Genomic DNA, 23,307 nt, shown 5'->3' on the forward strand with positions numbered 1-23,307 from the left:
GTTTATTATTTGTATATCTTTTTGGTCTTAATTCGTACCACAAAATGATTTACATTTGACACTTTGTGGTAACAGCCTTCTTGCTTGTTAATTTTTTAACTTTTTTACTTTTCATTTAGTAGTTGTTACCAAATTAGCGTCTTTCTATTTTTTGCTGGTTCTCAATTTTAAGCCATTTTATCATTGAACCAATTTTCATTATATCAGTAATGAGTAATCAGTTAACTTATCAATAACCACTAATAAATTTTTCATCCATGTTTTAACTTCTTTTGAATTTAATTTACGGTCCTGTTCATCTCCGTAAAAAAAAAATTCCCTAAATATAATTTTTCGTACATATGAACTTGAAGATAAACTAGATTTGTTAAAGCTATAACAACTCATAAATTATGTGTCATCAGATCTATAAGAAATAATGAAAAAAATTAAAGTGTATTTTTATTCCAGATTTTCGTTGCATCATAGTCATGAAGAATGTTATTATTAAATGATAACCGAACTTTCATAAATATGGTGCAGATTTGGGCGATGAAGCAAATACGGCGAATATCGCATCCGATGGAACGAAGCTGTACGAGATATATCATTGACATAAGCGTTTAAAAGACAGCGGCTACGGTCCTGTTCATGTCCGGATGAAAAAAAAATACTCCAGCTAAATATAATTTTTCAAACATATGAACTTGAAGATAAACTACATTTGTTAAAGCTAAAACAAGTAAATTATGTGTCATTCTTAAGAAATATTAAAAAAGAAGAAAGTGTATTTTTTTGGCGCGCTTTTCCAATCTACATCATACTCATCATAAGCGGTTTTATTAATTTGATAACCAAAACGTTAACAAAATAATAAGTTGTAGTTAGCCAATAACAGCAAAGCATAAGCAAAATAAGGATAAACCGAATATGTATGTACTGAGAACCTTTATTAACATTACTGAGAAAGAAAGGTAAAAACAATAATAATGCTAATGCTTTAATAAACACCAACAAAAATATTACAAATGCTATCTACGAAAGAATGCTGGAGACACCACCTAGTTGCAAGAAATAAAGGAAATACATACAAACTCTGAGTAAAGTATCTGATGGTAAAAAACACAAGTAATAACCAGTAGGAAAGGGCTAACCTAACATGTTATAACACTTGCAAATTGCTTAGTCCTGTTAAGTAAAGCAGGATAGTACCTTCAGGTAGTTGGGTTATATGGTTATATTCTAAACACAAATATGCACCGTTGGCAGAAATTCACGATCTCTCAATTTTATTGTGATAACTCACATATTGGCCGTTATATGCAGCATAAAGTCACACGGAAGTTCGAAAACCTCTGTATTAGGTACGTATGTGGGGATAAGGGAAGTATTGATCCGATTTAACACATTTGTAGCACAAAAACGTACTAACTTTGAATTAAAACGTCAAGTATTGGTACTGGATCCCAAATATTCGGTTTCAAGGAGCTTGAACTCGTTTTTTTGGAATTATACAATTTTTGGTCTTAAGGTGGTATACTCTAAAGGCATTATTCGTACAAAGTTTTATTCCGTTCTTTTAATTGCTTCTTGGTTTTTACACTCGAAAGGGAAAAAATTAAATGATTTAAAATTGTGTAATGTGGGAAGTTGGTGTGTCAGTAATCCGATTTTGCCCATTTCCACACTGATATATACAAATTTCAGGGGAATGTCTAGTACGATATAGGTTGGGCGAGTCTCAAGATATTTTATTTCACCTAAAAGTGGGCGGTGCCACGCCCTTCGTCCAATTTTGATATTGGCCCCATTATAGCTTTATCAAACCATTTTGGGAACGCGTTCTTTTTTTATCAAGGAACACGCATACTACAAGTAAATTGCATCAAGATATCTCAATTTTCACTCAAGTTACAGCTTGCACGGATGGACGGACAGACGATCGGACAGACAGGCATTCTCCTGGAGTTCAACTCGTCTCGTCATCATAATTATTTATATACACATAAACATACATACATATAAATATCTCGATGGAATGGAAAATTCTTAACGTAAGAAACTTTGCGTTTAAATAAGTCAGTTCGGAAAGTTTTGTTAATATAATCTTGCTAAAAATATTTTCATAAATGAATTAAGTTATTTATAAAAGTAAGTATACCTTTAAAATCTACATCCAATATTCCAGTTTCAGATACATAATAATGGATCTGCCCCTCCATTAATACTAATTAAGCAATCCTGTATCGATAATATTATTAAGATAATATTTTTTCAGACAAGAAGGAATCGGAACAGGTGCGAAGAGAAGCATAACTGCGTTTTGTTTCTGTATTAAATCTATGGTCACAATAATTTTATTTTGCGCTCTCAATATTTTTGTTTAACTTCTTTTTGTACCTACTCCTTCCTTCTTTGTTTTTCACCCGCACTAACACGTACAGCAGCTTAATTTACCCAAATGCAGGTAAATAAAAAAGCAGGTGAATTTCTCCACTAAAAATCAGACGGAATAATGTTTAGTATTCAAATGCCATAAAATAATCAGTAGAATAGAGAGAATAGAGATTTCAACTTTGGAAAATTCAACCACAACACTTGCATACGCACGCTAGCAGCTCTGGCTTTTTTTTTTTGTAAATTTCACTGTTATCGCAAAACTATTTCTGCATACGGCTCTTGTGACCTTAAACCAGGTTTGCATAGAAATATCCTTCAACTGGAGCTATTTCCATTTACCTTTTAGTGGTCCGAGATACTAAAATTTCTATGAAGACTTTTTCTCTGTTTATATTTAAAATTTCGATGTAAGTAGGATCTGTATAAATGTTGTACATAAATATCTAACAACTTAGTAAATTCGCAACAATTCGGAAAAACGCTATATATTCAAAGCAGGTGAATGACATGGCATCTGCTTTCATGCAAGCATCACCAGGGGACTCCAGCTCCTTTCACATGAGCTTTCATATATATGACATCATATATGTAGTTTGATAACATACCCCAACATATGTACAACATCATATTTCGTCACATCACATCACTTGACAATGTCATTTCACATCAAAAAATATCGCAGATTTAGATTTGTCGGTTATCGTTCGGAAAATCGCTGTTTCTTTCAATTTACATGTATCCCATTGGCCTTCCCGACAAAAACTCTACGCATTCGCATAAACATTTTTTCTTTTTCTTTATTGGCGTAGACACCACTTACGCGATTATAACCGAGTTAACAACAGCGCGCCAGTCGTTTCTTTCCATATTCCAAGCGAAGCCAGGTCCTTCTCCATTTGGTCCTTCCAAAGAAGTGGAGGTCTTCCTCTTCCTCTGCTTCCCCCGGAGGGTACTGCGTCCAATACTTTCAGAGCTGGAGTGTTTTCGTCCATTCGGACAGCATGACCTAGCCAGCGTAGCCGCTGTCTTTTAATTCGCTGTACTATGCCAATGTCATCGTATATCACATACAGCTCTTCGTTCCATCGAATGCGACACGCGCCGTGTGTGATTTCCCTTTTTGTGGATTGCAGGTAAATAAAACCAATCGCAGGGAATTTCTCCGAAAGATTGTCAAAGACGGAATAATATCAGTCTTCGCCGCCATAAAATGGTTGAATAGCTAGAGATAATCCATTGGTCCCCGCCGCTTCGTTGTTCTTCAGGCGGGCAATAGCTATACGAACTGTTCGGGTAATGGAACATTTGCTCCATCATCATCAATTGTGGAATCGGAATATTATTTGTTGTTACGTGCCAGCGAAATATTAATGAAGACGTAAGACAATCAATTATCATGCTACCCAAAAATATTTAAAATTACGCAATTATTTTTTTTGTAAATTTCACTAAATTTATCGCAAAATGCATAAATTTCTTGTGGCGAAATAGGTGCTTCCCCTACGACCGACTGTAGTTCAATATATTGTGATTACAAAGCTATTTTTTGCATTTCTTTTTCCATTTGTTTTCTACATCATCGACCTTAACTAAGCGGTTCATGCTGCAACGAAAAGGTATAATTTCAATATTCACTCATTTATAACATATATATTATATGTACATTCGCAGTAGCTATATACATAGATATGCTGTGTTTAGCATTTTAGAAGAATAAGAATGCAAATAGCTAGATAAAATTGCAGTAGTAAAAGAGTGGAGCGCAAGCTAAACGAGTGTTACAGCCAAATGTTTAAGGTGGAATAATAAGAATTGGTTAGCTACGACAGAGCGGCAAAGCATCTTCCTCGCTTTGCTGTAATATAAACAAAGAGTTTCACTTCATTTAGTAGTATGGTAGTTTTTGTGGTTTGAGTTGCTTTGTGGCTTTCAGCTGTGTGTGCATATAAGTGTAAGTCCACGAAAACAAAGAGAAAGCAAGAGCTATGCAGTCCTGTTTTGAGTCTTCTCTTTGCTCAACAATTTTCTTTGAATTTCCAATAGTGGTTGAAATATCCTTCCATTGGAGCTATTACCATTTACCTTTCAGTGATCCGAGATACTAAAATTTCTATCAAGACTTTTTCTCTGTTTATATTTAAAACTTCGATGTAAGTAGGATCTGTATAAATGTTGTACATAAATATCTAACAACTTAGTAAATTCGCAACAATTCGGAAAAACGCTATATATTCGAATCAGGTGAACGACGTGCCATCCACTTTCATGCAGGCATCACCAGCAGACTCCAGCTCCTTTCACATGAGCTTTTCATATATGTATATGACATCCTATAGTTTGATCACATACCTCAACATATGTACAACATCATCTTTCGTCACATCACATCACTTGACAATGTCATATCACGTCAAAAAGTGAGTGAAACGTAGAAAGGGGAATAAAGAAATAGAAAAGTATACCATCATTCATTCCCTTGAAGGCCTTGGATTTCACTTTACATGAATATACTAGTTGCTGTTCGCATATAGCTCTTTGGGTTCGGCCACTTTTTGTTGTTTAAGATGCGTATAATGATTAGAATATTATTTGTTGTTACGTACCAGCGAAATATTAATGAAGACGTAAGACAATCAATTATTTCCGAAAATATATTTAAAATTAAAATACTGGTTTGAAAATTAAAATGAATTTTATGTATGTAGTTTAACAAGTAAGGATGGGATAAGCAAGTTTGTAACAGAAAATTGTAGGTGTGGAAATACTTTCAGGTGTTGAAAACCTTTTCCGAAATATATCAACCCAATTAACTAAAATGAGATCTACCTAAATTCAATCAAATCTAAATTCATAAAACGGGTCTATAAAGACCATCATCATCCAAAGGAAGGGAAACTCTAAATTCGGTCTAGACAAATAATAGTAATAATATGTAATGTTTGGAAGCCGGGTAATATGTGGATCGATATTGCATATTTTGTGCATTAAATTATAATATACTTTCATTTAATTTTATAATTTGGCATTGTGCACTTATTTTCACAAAGGAGTGTTAAGGTGCACATAGGAAGTGCAATGAAAGCGCACAATCATTCGTCTTTTTATCGTGTTGTAGAAGCGAATTTTAACAGCTGTCACTTTGCAGATAATAAAAAATATCGCACGCTGGCATCGGCACGGATGCCGCTACACTCACTCCTGGGAACATTGAAAATAAACATGTTCAGTTCAAGGAAAAAAAGACCTTTTTGCGAATTTAATTCTTAAATATGGATTGCGTAATTTTATTCGGACTTTTCGTACGTTTTGATGATGATGAATATTTTTGGCTTGATCATAACTCGTCTGGAAATTATCCGAAAATAAAAAAACCAAGAAAAATTTGTCAAATTATAATGAAGTCTTTCCTTAACATTCTCTGATATTTTTTTATTTAAAAATTTTTGACGTCCATTTAAAGTGTAAACTGTTATTTTTCACAAAAAATGCCACCTTTTGTGGGTGGAAAGCACCCTTAATGTAAAAAAAACTTTACTGAACATTGGCGTGCAGTATTTTATATGTCAAAAATGTGTACAAAGTTTGAACTGTATCGATCTAGTAATTTTGAAATGACAGTGAATACGTTTTAAAAAGTAGTTTTGGTAAAAATGCGTCTGAAGTTTATGAACTAAAAAAGTGACGAAAAAATTACCCTATGTTGCTTAAATTTTAAATTTCGGTCGAATTAGACGGCTCTGTTCGCACTAGCATACGTCTGCCTTAGTCTTTAAGACTTCATGCGGTTTAAATCTCAAGAAAGCTGGATATAAGACACAAAAAAAAGTAGAAAATTAAGCTTTTAGATAAAACTGGTTGCTTTCACCTCTCTTATCGAGCCTGTACGCTCGGTCTTACATGTCTACGCATTCTTTTTACAATATTAGATACTTTCTGCAACTGCAAAGGCAACAAGGACTACTCTCTGCGCAATGGCGACAATTGTTCAAGAAACTTTTCTAATTTAAATCGAGTCCTTTCTCTAATTTCCTTTCTTAATTTGATGGTGTTTTGTGTTTCACTTATTTTCGTAAAATTTTGAGAAAGTTAAAATTTGAAGTGGAAATAGAGGAACTGAAAGTTTAATGACTTACCGCAATGTCTTAAGTTACAACGAATGTTTGCCACAAACAAAACCTCAAGGACATTGCAAAATGTAAAGAAAAAATAAAACTTATGTTAAATCCTTAAAACCTATTAAACGTCCTTTTTATTTCCAATTAAATAATTTTTTTATTTAATTTCTTTTGGATACAAATGTATTACAAAATTTATGAAAGAGTTTTTGATTATGTGGGAAGGACGATATCCAGCCAAAGCAAAAATGATATTTCGTTTGGCATATGATTGCCAGCCTCAGCAGAATTAGAAATGTACAAGGTTTGCAAGAGAGATTAACGGTAACTTTTTCTTTATTGGCGTATGCACCGCTTTCGCGATTATAGCCGAGTTTACAACAGCGCGCCAAGCGTTCTTCCTTTTGACACAGTTTGGAGATTACTAGTGTAGCCTTCTCCACTTGATGTTTCCAACACAGTGGAGGTCTTCCTCACGATCTTCAGAGGATGCAATGTGGAAGAGCATCTCTTCTGATCCACGCAGTATCACATTTTTCAATAGCATTTCTTTGACAGATCACGCGTGAGTTTAGAATGGTGTTTGAAATGAGTATTAACGAAAAGTACTGTTGCTCAATGAAATCGCAGGTAGTTGAAGTGAATAACCTTAGTTGTAAAGTATCGGCGGCCGCCATATTATTACATTGCCTATCCAGCTGGCGCACTTCAAATAAAAAGTTATAGTTGCAGCACAAAATATTTTTTTCTACTTGGACTCATTTGTGAGTACCACTTGCATCCGCCCTCTATTTATATTCAGCCAGGCCAAATTAGTTTTTTATTTATTTTCTTTTTTAATTCTGGATTATCACTTATCTCAATGACCATTTCTTTCATTTGCCGTGACGGTAAATCGGTTATCATTGCTTAAAAATCCTCTTCTTAATAATTGAAAAGAAAAACTAGAGCGATGATGTCAAATAAGACGAAAATGTATAATTCTTACAGGATGTGTTGATCTCGCTACGATGTCACTATTCAACCACCAGATATAAAAGAAGCTTTCTTCCCTAAATATAATAATATTTCGTTAAATTTTCCATTGTTGCTCTTTGACAAAATGGTAAAACTCTGTTTGGAGAGTAGACATAGTATTCTGGCTGTTTGTCTAAATATTAAACAACGAACAATTCTCAATTTAAAATGAAAAAAAAAAAAAAATAGTGAAAGCAAACTCCCTTATATACCACCCGACATATGAATAGGTACTTATATTTTTAACTATTTTGTTTCGCACTCCTTCACCCTTTACGCCGATTTGTAACATTTTTCTACATTTTAATATATTATTGCATCAATATTGCTATAGCTGTTCGGCAATTCGAATAAAAAGTGGTATTGAACAAAGAATATGCAATGAAGGAGAATTAAAGTTCACGAGTTTAGTATACGTACGTATAAAGAGTATAACAACAAAAAGTTCGAACACATGTACCAAACATCTACTGTGTTGGCTGTAAATTTAAACCACTTAAAGTTATAAAAGTTCACATTCCTTCACTCTAAAGGCATTTTTAAGCCTTTGCAAAAAGTACTCATCCTTGGAAAAGTAAAAAACAGGAAATTAGCAGTTTGCGTCGTAACGCCTTTCTGCTCTTTGAAAAGTTCGCACCAAAGTTATAACTGACAGCGGGTTGCAACGCCTGTCTATGGTGCTGTTGGATTGAGTTTAGTTTTCTACAGCATTTCATTTTAGAGCACACTCGTTTTGGCTGCCAAAAAAATTTTTAAAGCAGTGTCGAGTAAGGTAATTACCAAAAAATAAGTCTATTCAAAATAACGTGATTAAGATTTCTGCGTGGTCTTTTTGTTAAATTTATCCCTTCCGACGTTGCTAGATTTCGCTAGTTTTCAGAATGCTACAGCTCCATTTACTTAGCAACATCAACTTATGAGACTGATAAACAATCACTAGCATTGAGAAAAGCATATTTTTCAATCATTTGTTGAATAGATCATACATCTAATAAAATTCATCTGTGCCAAATTCGGAGGTCGGTGGTAGAACGTTTATAGAAAAGTCTTTTCGATAAACATCGATTATATATCGACTGCAATATTAAGAGTCATCGTCAGCGCGTTTTCGTTCCGTGAATAGAAATATTTAGATATTTTCAGAAGCTAATAATCATAACCACTAAAATTATGCGCTTAATGATAAAGATTTAAAGTAGAAAAATCACAAATCGCTACTTAAAACAAATTCTGTTAATTGTTTTGCAAAGCATTTTGTATATTTTTATTCATAGCCACTGAGCGTTATGTAATTAAATTTTACGGTATATTAACAATAATAAAGCCAACAAAATTTACAAAGGATCATCAAAGGATTTCAGAAACTGATTGCATACAGTGTTCACTGAAACGGCAGGCTCCAGTACCACGTTACCAAGCGGTCACTGAAATCTCCAAAAGATGAAAGTTAAATTAAAGAGGAGGTTATGGACGGACGAATGGATGCCTTGTATGTGATATTTTTTAAATTGGCAGTACGAAGACTAAAATCTAGTAGTCTTTTAATCAGCTTTTTAGGTTAAAAACGTTTTCAAATGAATACAAAATTTAATAAGCCCTATAAAAATGCAATCAAATTGTATTAAATTTTCCTTTTAACAGTGGTTAAATAATCTTGCCGTTTTGTAAATTTCTTCCTTTACCTTTTTTGGTACATTTATTACATCACTGTAGTAAGCACATTCGTGCTCTAATTTTTGGTCTGCCTCATTAAGACAAAAAGGCCGTACCAAACCTTTTGAAACAAAAAGTTCGATTTAGCAATTAAACACAAAAGTGGGAAAAGAAACGTTGTCTTCAATTAAAATATCGTTGAAGTGTTGCAACTGAAGCTGTAGTAAATGTAACTATTTGTTTTTATATATCCTAAAAAGATCATCTTAAGTTTGCCAAGAAGTTTGTAACAGAGAGAAAGAATCGTCCCAATAATATATATATATATGTATATGTAAATGATTAGCTAGATTAGAGCAAAGTCGATTTAGACGTGTTCTTCTGTCTCTCCGTCCCGCTCTCGTGCTAAGGTCTATAAAAATTTTTCTTTTGACGAGATATCTTCACGAAATTTGGCATGGATTATGGCCTAAAAATACCGTTCAAACTGCAAATAAATTGTTTAAATCGGATCACTTCAGCATACAGTGCAGTATCAAAATAAATTTTAGCGGAAATTAATATTTTTTCTACTTTTAATAAAACTCTTTCTGCCTTTCAGGTTCCTGAAATGACAAGAAGTAATGAAATTAGAATAAAGTTATAACTACGACTCCGAAGTTATAACCTTCAACAGTGACACGGGAGCCAAGATGCGAGTGCGACGACTTTTTGTTTGATGACGGAGATATTTCGTTTTGTCCTCTTTCATTACCAGACTCAGTTGTTGAGGCCAATGATTTCAATATTATCGGCCAACGCCAGCAGCTCTACACTTTTATAGAAGATTGTACCTTCTCTTTTTAGTTCAGCAGCTCGAATTATTTTCTCCAAGATTAGATTGAAGAATTCGCACGAAAGGGAGTCGCCTTGCCTGAAACCTCATTTAGCACCAAACGGCTAGGAGAGATCATTCCCGCTCCTGGCGGACGTTTTAGTGTTGCTCAACGTCAATTTACGTAGCCATATTAGTTTTGCGGGGATACCAAATTCAGACATCGCTGCATAAAGGTAGCTCCTTTTCGTGCTGTGAAAAGCAGTTTTGAAATCGGCGAAAAAGTGATGCGTGTCTTTGTTTTTTTTTTCGTGTGTTTTTTCCAGGACTTGACGCATGGTTAATAACTGGTGAGTTTTTAATTTTCCAGGTCTAAAGCCACATTGATAAGGTCCAATCATTTCGTTGACGATGGGATTCAGTCTTTCACATAATATGCTTGATAGAACGTTATTTGGAATGTTGGGGAGGCTTAACCCACGGTAGTTGGCACATATTGTGGGGTCTCCCTTTTGTGGGTTGAGCAGAGCACACTTAAATCCTAATCGTCGGGCATGCTTTCGTCCGACCATATTCTACAAAGGAACGACCGCTCCGTCGTAATCGATTGGAGAATCGGGTTTACCATCGCCTGGTGTTATGCGTTCAGTGCTATTCAGCATATCTACAACGATATCTCTATCGTCTTTGAAGGCTTTGTCCTACTTGTAGGCTTATGGTTTTGATAAATCTGAATTAACGTAAACATTTCCAGCATTTGCAACGATTCCGCTTACGAAATTTGGTTAGAAATGCAAAATTTAGACAAATTTGATGGACAATCCTACCAACTTAGCAAAATACATTTTTTTTATTATTTACCTAGGGAATTTAAATTAATATATTTTTTTTGCGTTTTTATCACAATGCATATTGTGCAAGTATATATAAAACATGAACTTGAATGTGTCATTAATGGCGTTGGCATGGCAAGCAAAATCGGCGATTTTCCACGCCACTTTCGAACGTTAGCTCGTTAAATTTTTACGCCGTTCTGAAATTTCAATCAGCGTAAAGTTATTGTTTTTCTTCGGGCTTGGCTGCCACATGCTTCAGTTGATGAAAAATTAAGCAAGTGCCTAACGTTCGACTTTGCAACCATCCATTTGGTTTGGTATAAACGAGAGGTTTCACAGTTTCGCTGGCTGACTGCATTTAATACCGCTGAGTTTGTTGCTTTTTGCACTGCACACCTCTCTTTAATGTATTTTTTGCTATTTCCTATTGTATTTAAACTCTTTGAGCAGTGTTGAATAGCTGCTGTGAATGTTTTTCGTGGAAAATATTTTATGAGTTTTTGTTTCTAGTGAAATAAGCTTTTTATTAAATTACCTGTTCAGGAGAGCGCAAATTTAAATTTTTGCATTTCATGTAACGCAAATTCCTTAACATGTTAAATTTAAAAGCTAGTCAGCTTATACCTGTCTTTTTATAGTGCAAATTTAAACAATTTACCTTATGACTCTGTTTTTATTTGTCGATGTCGTCATATTTCGATGACTTTTAAATTATTATATATATTATTTTTTTATTCAAAGCAGTTTCCTTGTGCTTCGATACAGCATTTAGCCCGGTCAATTAGCATTTCAACTGAGTGTTTAAGGTAATTTTTCGTAATATCGGTCGTCGCCTTTTGGATAGCTGAAATGCCAGGGAGACGAATTCGTATAAATATTTATGTAACTTATCAGAGGCATTTACCTCAACAAAAAGAGAGGAGGGAGTCAAAAGCATCACAATATGGCAGCAGCTGTGTTAAACTTCATCCAAAGGACGGTAGATCCACAGACTGATTCCGGACATACACTGGTCGGCATATATATTTTGACATGGCGATGCCTCAGTTTCGGTTTGAAATTTTAGTTATTTTAAAGAGAAAAGTATTTATGGATTGTACATAGTTCATTTGGTTACAATATATTAAATTATAAATATAACAATTTTTCATGTTTAACATTGATTTAGATTTTTTATTTAATTAAAACTAAAAACAAAGTACTTTCATGGGTGGCATAAGTATTTTGACAAACATTTTTTTTTTTATCTTAATTCACTATTTTGTTTTATAAATCTATTTTAAACTGGAAATTAATAAAAAATATAACCTCCTTTGGTGTCTATGACCTTTTGGAGGCGATTCGGGACGGAATCGACCAAGGTTTGGAGGTATTTCAAAGGAATCTCTTTCCAATTCATTGTGACCTCAGTGATGGTTTCTGGTTTTGTCCTGGTCAGATCAGTGCTTCTATTTCTAATAATGCACCAGTACTTAGTTCAAGAGTCTAAAGGTCAAATGAATGCTATGATAAATATATAAGCCGACCAGTGTATATTCGTGGATAGATAAGCAACATGGAGACCTAGATTTCCAGCTGTCAGAGTATACATATAGAAGACTCTGAATATGAACTCTGTCATTGCCCTCGGCTTTCAAGTACAAGGGAAAAGCTGAAAATCTCACTTGGAGGTAGTCCCAGGTTCGAAAATTTTACTGAACTAACGTGCGATTCCTCTGTAAAATAGAAAGCTGTCAGCGAAGCGGCAGCTCTAATTATGATAAGGTTGAGCCATTTACAACCGAGAGGCGGAAAAACACGTATACGTAGTGTAGGCATAAACAAGCCACTAGAAACATGGTTAGCATAATTGTTGGTAGATATTTTCCCACAACGTTTTATTTGTGCGCAAGGTTATTCATATTATCTTTGTCTCTAATTTATAACTGATATCAAAATTGATATTTTGAACTAAAACAGAGAATTTAATATATTGGTATTAACACATTTTATGTGAAAGGCAACTAATATTTTATTCCCAAAATAAAATATGTCGATAACAAATTATATTCTGCTATTAATGTCATCTATTCTTATAATATTATATAATAAATATAAGAATATTTTTATATTTGGAAATATCGAGTCGCGTCTGTCGAATATGAAAGCTAGTCATCGTTGCAAATATTGTTTTTGGTCAAGAATTTACGAACAAGCAACGAACAAAAATTGTCGAGCTCATAAAAACACTTCATTACTTCAAGAACATATAACATATACCAAGGGAATGAATATAAATGTTGATAATTGATCTTTCAAAAGCCGTGAATTTTATATTTAAAATTATCCCTATTTTCTATACGGACCTCATATAATACTAAGCTTTGGTTATCCCATTACTGTTCTTTAGTGTGTATATCGCTATACTTTGTCCGATAGTTTTCGTTTGCTAAAACGACTTTTGAATTTGTGTTGAAAAATATGTAAACTTTTAAAAGTAAGTAGATAATTCGGCTATTTGACTTAAAAATGGTAGGTACAGGACTCAAAATGAACGCAAGATTTTTACTGGTGCAGAGTACGTATTCTTTGGTTGTTAACTATTAGAAAATATTAACTCACAAAAGCGATATTTAAATAATATCTATGCAGTCCACCTATTCTTTCGTTAAGATCATAATTTTTCTTCGGCTTGTATGAATATAATTTAGCTTAAGCACAAGCAAACTAGCACTTTAATGTCAAAAATATAAATATTGTATTCTTCTATTAATTCATTTATATCTGGCTCATACCCGCCATTGTTAATATTCACTAATCTACTTAGCCATAAATCATTTGGTCTATCAACGCCTCCTACTTTTTGAAATTAATGGCAAATGTATTTTGCGCGAGACTCAACAATCTGCGAAGAACATGCTTACATATGTATTTCCACGCTGTTTCGTACTATATGTAGATACACTATCAATTTGACATATGGTCAAACATTAACTACAAATAGTCGAATAAATCATCCGTCAAACCAAAACAAAACTGAATGTTTGTTAGAACAAAACTGACAGGCAGTAGGTTCACTACCTACATACTAATCACGCGATGAAAGTATTGGAGAAACGCTATGATTCATCAGTGGATATAAAGAGTTGATTAGCTTTGGTATTATTAAACTTTCCTTGAAACACCCTGGGGAAAAGCGGTAAGTGAAGACATCAAATGTGTTAATCGATAGACGTAATCCCAAGTTTTTATCTTCATCAACTCTCTTAACTTGGCACATATGATGCGTATGATAGTTTCATGTTTTCAGGTTACTGTAAATTATGAAAGACTTAAACTTCAGATTTTCTCATTTATGTGAGAAGTTTGCGACAAAAATTTGTAACACCAAGAAGGAAACGTCTGAGACCTTATAAAATATATGAACCAATGATCTGAGTAACGTGCTAAGTCGGTTTAGCCATGTCCGTCTGTCTGCCTGTCTGTCATCCGTCTGTCTGTTAACACGCGAACTAGTCTCTCAAAACCTACTTATTTGCCGGAACCGCCGATATCAGCCCGCTATATCATATAGTTGTCATACAAACTAAACAGTCCGAATTAATTTCTTGTATGGAAAACTTTTCTTTTTTTGATCAGACATCTTCACGAAATTTGGCATGGATCCTTACCTAAAGCAACAATGAAATCTCCGAAGAAATTGTTCGGATCGGATATCTATATCATGCATCTGCCTAACAAACTGAATGATCGAAGCCAAGTTCTTGAAATTTTTTTTTTTTATTTTTTAAGTGTTATTTTTGATGCGTTAACAAGTTCTGTTTTCTTTTCACTTTTGGTGCACCTTTTTCTGAAGGATAGCCCGAAAGTAACGTTGTAATAGCCGAAATTGAATATTTTCTTTTCAAATTTTAACAAATCTAAGAAAGTATATATCTCTCGAATAATTAAAAGTTTGAATGAAATATTTTATTTTTTACATGAAAAAAAAATATATTGAAAAAGTGTTATTTTTTACCCCATGTAATCCTTTAATCAGATTGTTAAATTGTACGCGATGTTTAGGAGACTTATCAAACTGTAGTTGGCGCAGATTGTGAGGTCTCTCATTTTGTGGATTGGGCAGAGCACACTTAAATTCCAATCGTCGGGCATGCTTTCGTCCGACCATATTCTACAAAGAAGCTGATGCATGCTCTTTATCAGTTTTTCGCCACCGTGTTTGAATAACTGGGCCGGCAATTTATCGGCCTCCTGCCGCTTTGTTGTTTTAAGACAGGTAAAGGAACATCTGCTTGTCATCGATTTGGGAATCGGGTTCACTATCTCCTGGCGTTGTGCGTTCACTGCCATTCAGCAGGCTGGAGCAGTGATCCCTCCATAATTTAAATATGCTCTGGACATCGGTCACTAGATCACCTTTGGAGGTTCTACAAGAGCATGCTCCGGTCTTGAAACCTTCTGTTAGTCGCTGCATGTTTTCGTAGAATTTTCTCATCAAGCTCTTCGTTTTCACGGATTTCAGCCTCTTTCTTTTTCTGTCTGCAAATGCGTTTCGCTTCTCTCTTCAATTTTCGGTATCTATCCCATCCCGCACGTGTTGTGGTCGATGGTAACGTTGCGAGGTAGGCAGCCTGTTTTCTCTCTGCTGCGATACGGCACTCCTCGTCGTATCAGCTGTACTTTTGCTTTTTACGAAAACCAATGGTTTCGGTTGCAGCTGTACGTAAGGTGTTTGAAATGCCGTCCCGCAGTTCCCTTATACCGAGTGGTTGACGAGTGCTTCAAAAAGCAGGAGTGCAAGGCGAGTAGAAAAGCGTTCGGCTATCTGTTGTGATTGCAGCTTTTCGACGTCGAACCTTCCTTCTTTATATCTGTTTGTTGCTGCGCAGAAGCGGGTACGGATCTTTGCTGCAACAAGATAGTGGTTCGAGTCAATGTCAGGACCTCGGAGCGTACGCACGTCTAGAACACTGGAGACGTGCCTACCGTCTATCTCAACATGATGGATCTGGTTGGTGGTTTTTCGATTCGGAAACAGCCAGGTAGCTTGATGATTTTTTCTATCCTGGAATCTTGTATTACACATAACCATATTTCGGGCCTCGGCGAAGTTGATCAGCCTCAACCCATTTGAGGATGTTTCATCATGGATGCTGAATTTGCCGAACGTTATGCCAAATATACCTTCTTTGCTGTCATAACAACTTAAACGCTCAACTTCGTAGAATAATTGTTGCAATTTCTGGAAGCCAAGTCATCAAGAAATTACGTGAAACGAACTTAAAAATATATTAAAACAGGGAATTGCATGGGCCAGTCAGACTCAATCTATTTCACACTTTCGTCCGAAAAGGACATCGAACTCCACATATCCCAATTTACACAACAAAAAAAAGCAGCTGATTGGAAAAATTTCCACCATCGATACCCAAAATTTCATGTAAATGGTCTAAGCGCTATATATCCAACAAATACGCCAAAACCACGAAGCTTACGCATGAATAATTGATCAGCAGCAAAGATGCGAATGCGAACACATCTTGAATATATTTCAACTAAATCAACCCTACAGATTTTTACAGATTAACTAAAAAAATATTAATCTAATTTACAATTGAATTGAACAATTTAGAGTAATGAACCAATTGTAACAATATTAAACTTACTAATAAGATAGGCCTTAAAGCCGTAGCGGCACTTTGTTAGATATAGTATTTTATAATGTGTCTCATAAATAATAATAATACTTTTAATAATAAATGAAAAAATATAATATATTTTAATTCATTAGCAGTTATATTATTGTATCTTCTCTAGCTTATAATTTTACCACTTTGGTATATGATGTGTTGTCAAAAGACAAAGGAAGTAAAATATAATCATTAAATATAACTTAATTAAATTATATTAGTATGTATAATAATACCTTATAATTTAACTTCATAACTATGAAATATTGATAATTAACACAATAATATTCAAAAGTAATATATAGTTTCGTATCGGTAAATGATATAAAATCCTAAATTAATTGGTTGCTGAGATTGAATTTATTGCAATCATAAACGATGACTACTTATACATTCCGCAATATGTGTCGGCATCTCTGTCCTTGAGTGCTTGTATGCATATATACTTAAATGCATTACTGAAACTATTGGAGCCTAATTATATAATTTGTTTAAGGTGTGTTTTGGTGTCTTATATCAATTATTCACCACTTAAGTGAACTATGCATATGTATGTACATATATGAGCTAAAGTCAAAACTAACTATTATTGTAGCTACTGAGTGTCCTGCGATTCTCTGAGACTACATTATTTGTACAATATTAATTATAATTTAATTGAGTGCACTCACCAAAATTCACAAAAATTAAGGCATTAATATGCCATATGCGCTATACGAAATTATTCCTGTATTCATTCATTTATTGACAAATTTAAGTATACAAAGGTAGTGGCACCTAATATATAAAATAAAATTATTCATATTCATTACTAATATCAAACATTTGGTCACTAATTATGAATGCATAGAATCGTAGGTTTGTCCCTATATGAGACTACTGTTAAACTACCGCGTTACTCATACGCACCGTACACCCCGCACGTGTTTACGTAAATAATCATATTTTGTTTGTATTATAGCAAAAATGATGTGTTACCACAGAATATGCTTATCGGCCACATAAAATATATTATGCAATAAATAATTTAAGAAATTATGCAAATATTATTTTGCTTCGTACCATGCTGTTGTTTATCTGCCTTAATAAATTCGTGGACTTGTATGTGTTTATTGTTTTTAAGTACATTATTCAACTAAATCTTAGCTTACATGCACATATGGGTACTTATTCCCAACGTTAAATAGTTTTGTTTTTAAGTTGAGTTATGTAATGCTTTTTTCATGATCCATGGACATGTTCATGTTTGAATGAATGTGGTAATTTTCTAAATTGGAGATTTAGCGAAATTTTCGGGGTCCACTTGCCGTGGTTTGACCTTGCCGCAGTTTTAAGACTTTGTACAGGGTAACAAAAATCTCAAAAGGCAATAAAAATGTCGCTGATTCGTTTGAAGCAACATTCAATGCAGCTGTGTCATTTCAGTTTTAATGAAAAGATAATTTTAGTCGAAAGTTCAAGAAAATATAAAAGCAATATGCTTAGGCATATGAAAAATCAACCTATTGCTTTCTTTTTTTTTTGTAAACATATATACAGTTAGCTGTTGGGTCAGCGACCAAGCACTCCATTTACGGCTTGGCGCTGTATAATTGACGGAATACAATTGGGAATTAAAGAAATTTAAAACATGCTGAATGTATTTAAGGTTATGCTGTCAGATGCTTTTTAAAACAAAGCTAATCGCCCCAACTTTTTTGTCTATAGTATATTAAGCATAAAAATAAATTTAAGCACATTTTAATAAACTAACGCCTTAAGTCAAAAACCTTCCAGAAATTTAATTGCAAACCATCTTATAGAAAAATATAACTATCGATTTTTTATATTAATTAAAAACGAATTTAAAAACAAATTAGTGTCAGCGTCCGAGAGGTTCACGTGTAATACAAGCTCGTGATAATTTATTTTACATATTAATTACACCTTTTTGCATATCTACAGGCATTCGCATTATAAGTCTTATGTTATATTTCGCATAATTTCTTAAAATTTTCGCTTTCAGAAAAACATTGTTTGCTCAAAATAATAATATATGTATGTAGTATTTTATTTATGATTCTCTACTATGCCTTCTTCGAGTACGTTGGTTTGAATATTGTTTTGTTCAAAGCCAAGAATGTAAAAACGTATTTATGCATATGTCAGTATGCTTTCAAAAAACAAAGCTAATCGCCCCAACGTTCCATCGAATACGGTACCGTACCACTTAAGCATAAAGATCACTCCTCTCATGGGTTTATTTTGTTTTAAACAATAGCCGGTCTGCATTCCAAAACATTTCCCTAAAATAAACTAACGCCAAAATTTGTCATCGTCCAACCTTCCATAGCAAATAAAACGGGTTTTTTTTTTTAAAAATTTAATTGAAAACCAACTTAAAGAAATATATTTTATATTAATTAAAAACGCATTTAAAAACAAATTAGTGTCAGCGTCCGGGAGGTTCACGTGTAATACAAGCTCGTGATAATTTATTTTACACATTATTTACACCTTTTTGCATATCTACAGGCATTCGCATTATAAGTCTTATGTTATATTTGGCATAATTTCTTAAAATTTTCGCTTTCAGAAAAACATTGTTTGCTCAAAATAATAATATATGTAGTATTTTAATTATGATTCTCTACTATGCCTTCTTCGAGTACGTTGGTTTGAATATTGTAGTGTTCAAAACCAAGATTGGTGCATAAAAACGTATTTATCATATAAAAGTCTATATAAGTAATTTGAAAAAAGGCACATATTAAAACAAAAGATGTATGAAAATGTTGATACTTTTACCAATTTTTTAGCCTTTCACGACTTTTCAGTGAGTTTTTAAGCTGCAAAATTTTGTTTATACCGAAGTGATGTGGGAGCTTAGCCGTGAGTGTGACGACTGTTAGTTTGATGACAGGAGATATTTCGTCTTGCCCTCGTTTCTTACCAGACCCATTTTCTTCATTTCTTTGTACAACCTGGAGAAATCAGAATCAGGCGTACGCCAGCAATTTTATACTCTTGTAGAATGTTTTGCATTCTCTATTCAGCTCTGCACCTCGAATTATTTTCTCCAGGAGTAGATTGAAGAAGTCGCATGATAGGGAGTTGCGTTGTCTGAAACCTCGTTTGGTATCGATCGGCGCGGAGAGGTCCTTCCACATCGTAACGAATCTTTGGCATTGCCCAACGTCAGTTTCCACAGCCATATTAGTGAAGACATAAGACATAGACCATAAAGACAACTCCTTTTCATGCTGGAGGAGGTGTCGATACTCTTTTCACGGGTCTTTTCCAAGATTTGGCGCATAGTGAATATCTGGTCACTTGTAGATTTTCAAGGCCACACTGATAAGGTCCAATCACTTTGTTAACGGTGGGCTTTAATCTTTCACACAATACGCTCGATAGAACCTTATATGCGATGTTGAGGAGACTTATCCGACGGTAGTTGGCGCAGATTGTGTGGTCTCCTTTTTGTGGATTGGGCAGAGCACACTTAAATTCCAATCGTTGGGCATGCTTTCATCCGACCATATTTTACAAAGAAGCTGATGCATGCTCCTTATCAGTTTTTCGCCACCGTATTTGAATAGCTCAGCCGGAAATGCATTGGCCCCTGCCCCTTTGTTGGTCTTCAGGTGGTTAATTGCTATTCGAACCTCATCATTGTATTAGTGGCCACATAAATACAGTGTTTGAATAAGTTCTTTGGAGCATCCAATTATCTCGACTTCAGCATCTTGAACGTTAGTTCGGTTAGTGTTTTGTAGTGTTTGTTTGTTTTGCCCATTATTTTGTGAAATTAATAATTTATCAATCGAAGACTTTTAATTTCCAGAAGCAATAAATAAATCTAAAAACTTCACAATGACATGGCAATAAATCAGTTGTGTAAAGTTATACTTGCATACAATATTATGCGTTTATTAAGAGAGAACAAGACTCTGCAGGAAATATGAAACTTATTTTCAAAATTTTAAGTTATATTTTCTGGAGTTAAAAGCGGTTAAAAGTTTACAAACTGATAAGCTTTTGGAATTTGTAGCAAAATGACAAAGACATTTACTATTTTATGGCAGTGGAATAATTAAAGTTTCATGTTTCTTATTTACTTATAGATTACATATCAGTTTCTAGTAATTGCCGTTATATGATAGTAAATACTGGTTGTAAACAGTTAGCAAACTTTTTGAGGGAGTCGACTAAATTTTTCCTGATGACAACAAATTTCCCGATTTGAACATGATGCCGATGAGTAACAGACAACAATTGATTGGTAACATACATTCAGCACATGTTGCTCACACTGCTGACTAACGTCTTTCACGTTCCTACAAACCATAAACTTAAATTGTAGCGAATTTGACAATGTGTTCAGCTGGTAGGCAGTCACATGACAAGCTGTTAACTTAACTTGGTTGCTAGAATGTATAAAATTTATAGGCGATTCACGTTTTTGACAGTAACATGCTTGTAGGCGCTGCAGGAGGCGTTAATAGGGGAAATGGACTTTTTAGCTTATCCATTCATCGCACGACAGCCACTCAACGTCTGTTGGCTGTTGATCGTTGATGTGTTGTTTACATTTGCTTGCTATTTGATTGAAAGCTGATGGTAGATGTATTGTAGTCACTCCACTTTTTGCGGAATGGTCGTGACGGTTACGTGGCAGATAATTTACATGATTGGAATAATTAGTAGAATGTTGCAGTTAATGGTGGTGACGATAATTAGATTGATGGGCATGCAAACTCTCTAGCTGCAGCACGCTTTATTATTTTTTTGTTTATAATGGGTTTTCTTGCGGTATTTTTATATTTTTTTATATTGTGAAATGAATTTTTGATGACTCATGCCCAGCTCTTGACCGATTTTTACTATGCCGGTCTCTTTCGACCAATTCAGCGATTTTTATTTTCGACGACAGCCTTAATTTCATACACCAAACGAAAACGTTGAAACCATATTGTGCATAAATTTTCCATAAACTGCACAAATTTTAAGGCTTGAGATGCATTTTTGCCATCGTAGTAGTACTCAAAATATGCCGTATTTTTCTCTTTATTTTGCTCCATGTTTGCGACGCTATAACTCTCGAACGACTTAAAAGAAACGACAATCAATCAAACACTTGTTAGCGCGTGAAATGAGCTTTCCACAAAGGTATAGCATGACCCGATGCGACGATTAAAACTAGAACTGGCGCTTTCAGCAAAATAGCGAAAATACGCAAAACTTTTTGACAACTTAATATAAGTCTTTAATATGTGACGATCTTTTTTATTGTCCTTTATATAGCTTAATTTCATAATAAACTACTCCAGATAGTAGCGTAATTTTTCAAAACTAATTTAAGTCCTAAGACATGACTTCAAGCTAGCAAGTTATAAGTTTTTGAATAGGTGACAACAATACTTGATAGACATGAGAAATAATGAAGCTAATGTTGGAATTATGTGGAAAAATTTGTAACCAATTAAAACATAATTTCAAATGCAACCATATATATATATTCAAAAATGTGCCAACTTACAGTTTATATACTACTGTCATAAAAAGTAAGATACTTTAAGTTTGCGTGAAAAATACTTTGAAATATTTTTTCTAAGGTGGTATGACTGTCATTAGTGTTTAGTATACGGTCGCGTTTCAGAAGTACATAAAGTGCATTCGACGATTTATACGATGAGTGTAAGTTCCATTAAATTTTGTGTGTGATATCAAGTTTCTGGTGCCAGAACGTTCAGAATGTCGAAAAGGCCATCAGAAATAATTGTTTGCCGCGAACAACTATTTTTGATTGGTACAAATTATTCAAAGAGGGTCGACAATGTGTTGATGATGAATCATATTCAGGACAGCCATCAACATCAACTGATGATCAACACGTCAATAAACTAAAGAAATAGGTGCTTGAGAATGGACAATTACCAGTCAGGGATCTTTCTTACATCGTTGTCATATTAGAAGTATCAGTGAAAACCATTTTAAAATATCAGTTGGGCTTCAGAAAAGTAAAAGTAAGATTGTTCCAAAATCACTCAATTTCTTTGAAAAACAGCGTCACGTTAACGTAAGTGAAACAATATTTTGCGACTACCAGGATGTCATAAAACGTATTATTCTGACCCAGAAACCGACAATCAATCGGCCTAATATCGTGGCAAAGGTGAGCTGAATCAGAAAAAGGCAAGTCGTTCGGACTTGCCAAACTGTCAACAAGGAATACTATTTGAGTGTTGTGTGAATCGTTACGAATATTAAAAGCTATACCGGAAATGGACTTTAACAATTATGTTGGAACCAAGAAGGATAACTTTACGAGTTGATTTTGAAGAAAAAATTAAAAATATTAAAATTATGTACAAAGTCCATTTTTTGCTTATAGTAGAATACTTATATATACCAGTTTGCCGCTTTCATGTCATGGATAACCAAATCGGCGCTTTTTTCAAGTAACTTTCGTTAATTGGCTCCTTAAATTTTAACGCCTTATGCAGTTCCTTGTGCTTGTTTAATATACATACGTTGGTTTTCCTCGAGCCGTGCTATTAAACGTTTGGGTTAAAGGTGAATTGAACTAGCGCCCAGAGTTCGTACAACCTAACAGCTGTTTGCTGTGGTAAGAGTTAAAAGTTTCATAGCTTTGTTGGTTGGTGTTATGCCAGCTACTCGTCTGTTCGTGAGGACAGGGATAGAGGACAAGATTTACTGCACTGTGTACCGATATGTTTGCTGTCTTCTTCTTTTCTAATATTTCGCTTCTGATATTTAACTGTTAAAGACCAACTTCATAAACAAACTTAAAGAGAGAGCTATTAATTATATAGAAG

The sequence above is a fragment of the Bactrocera neohumeralis genome, chromosome 3 (assembly GCF_024586455.1).
Source record: "Bactrocera neohumeralis isolate Rockhampton chromosome 3, APGP_CSIRO_Bneo_wtdbg2-racon-allhic-juicebox.fasta_v2, whole genome shotgun sequence".
Taxonomy (NCBI): domain Eukaryota; kingdom Metazoa; phylum Arthropoda; class Insecta; order Diptera; family Tephritidae; genus Bactrocera; species Bactrocera neohumeralis.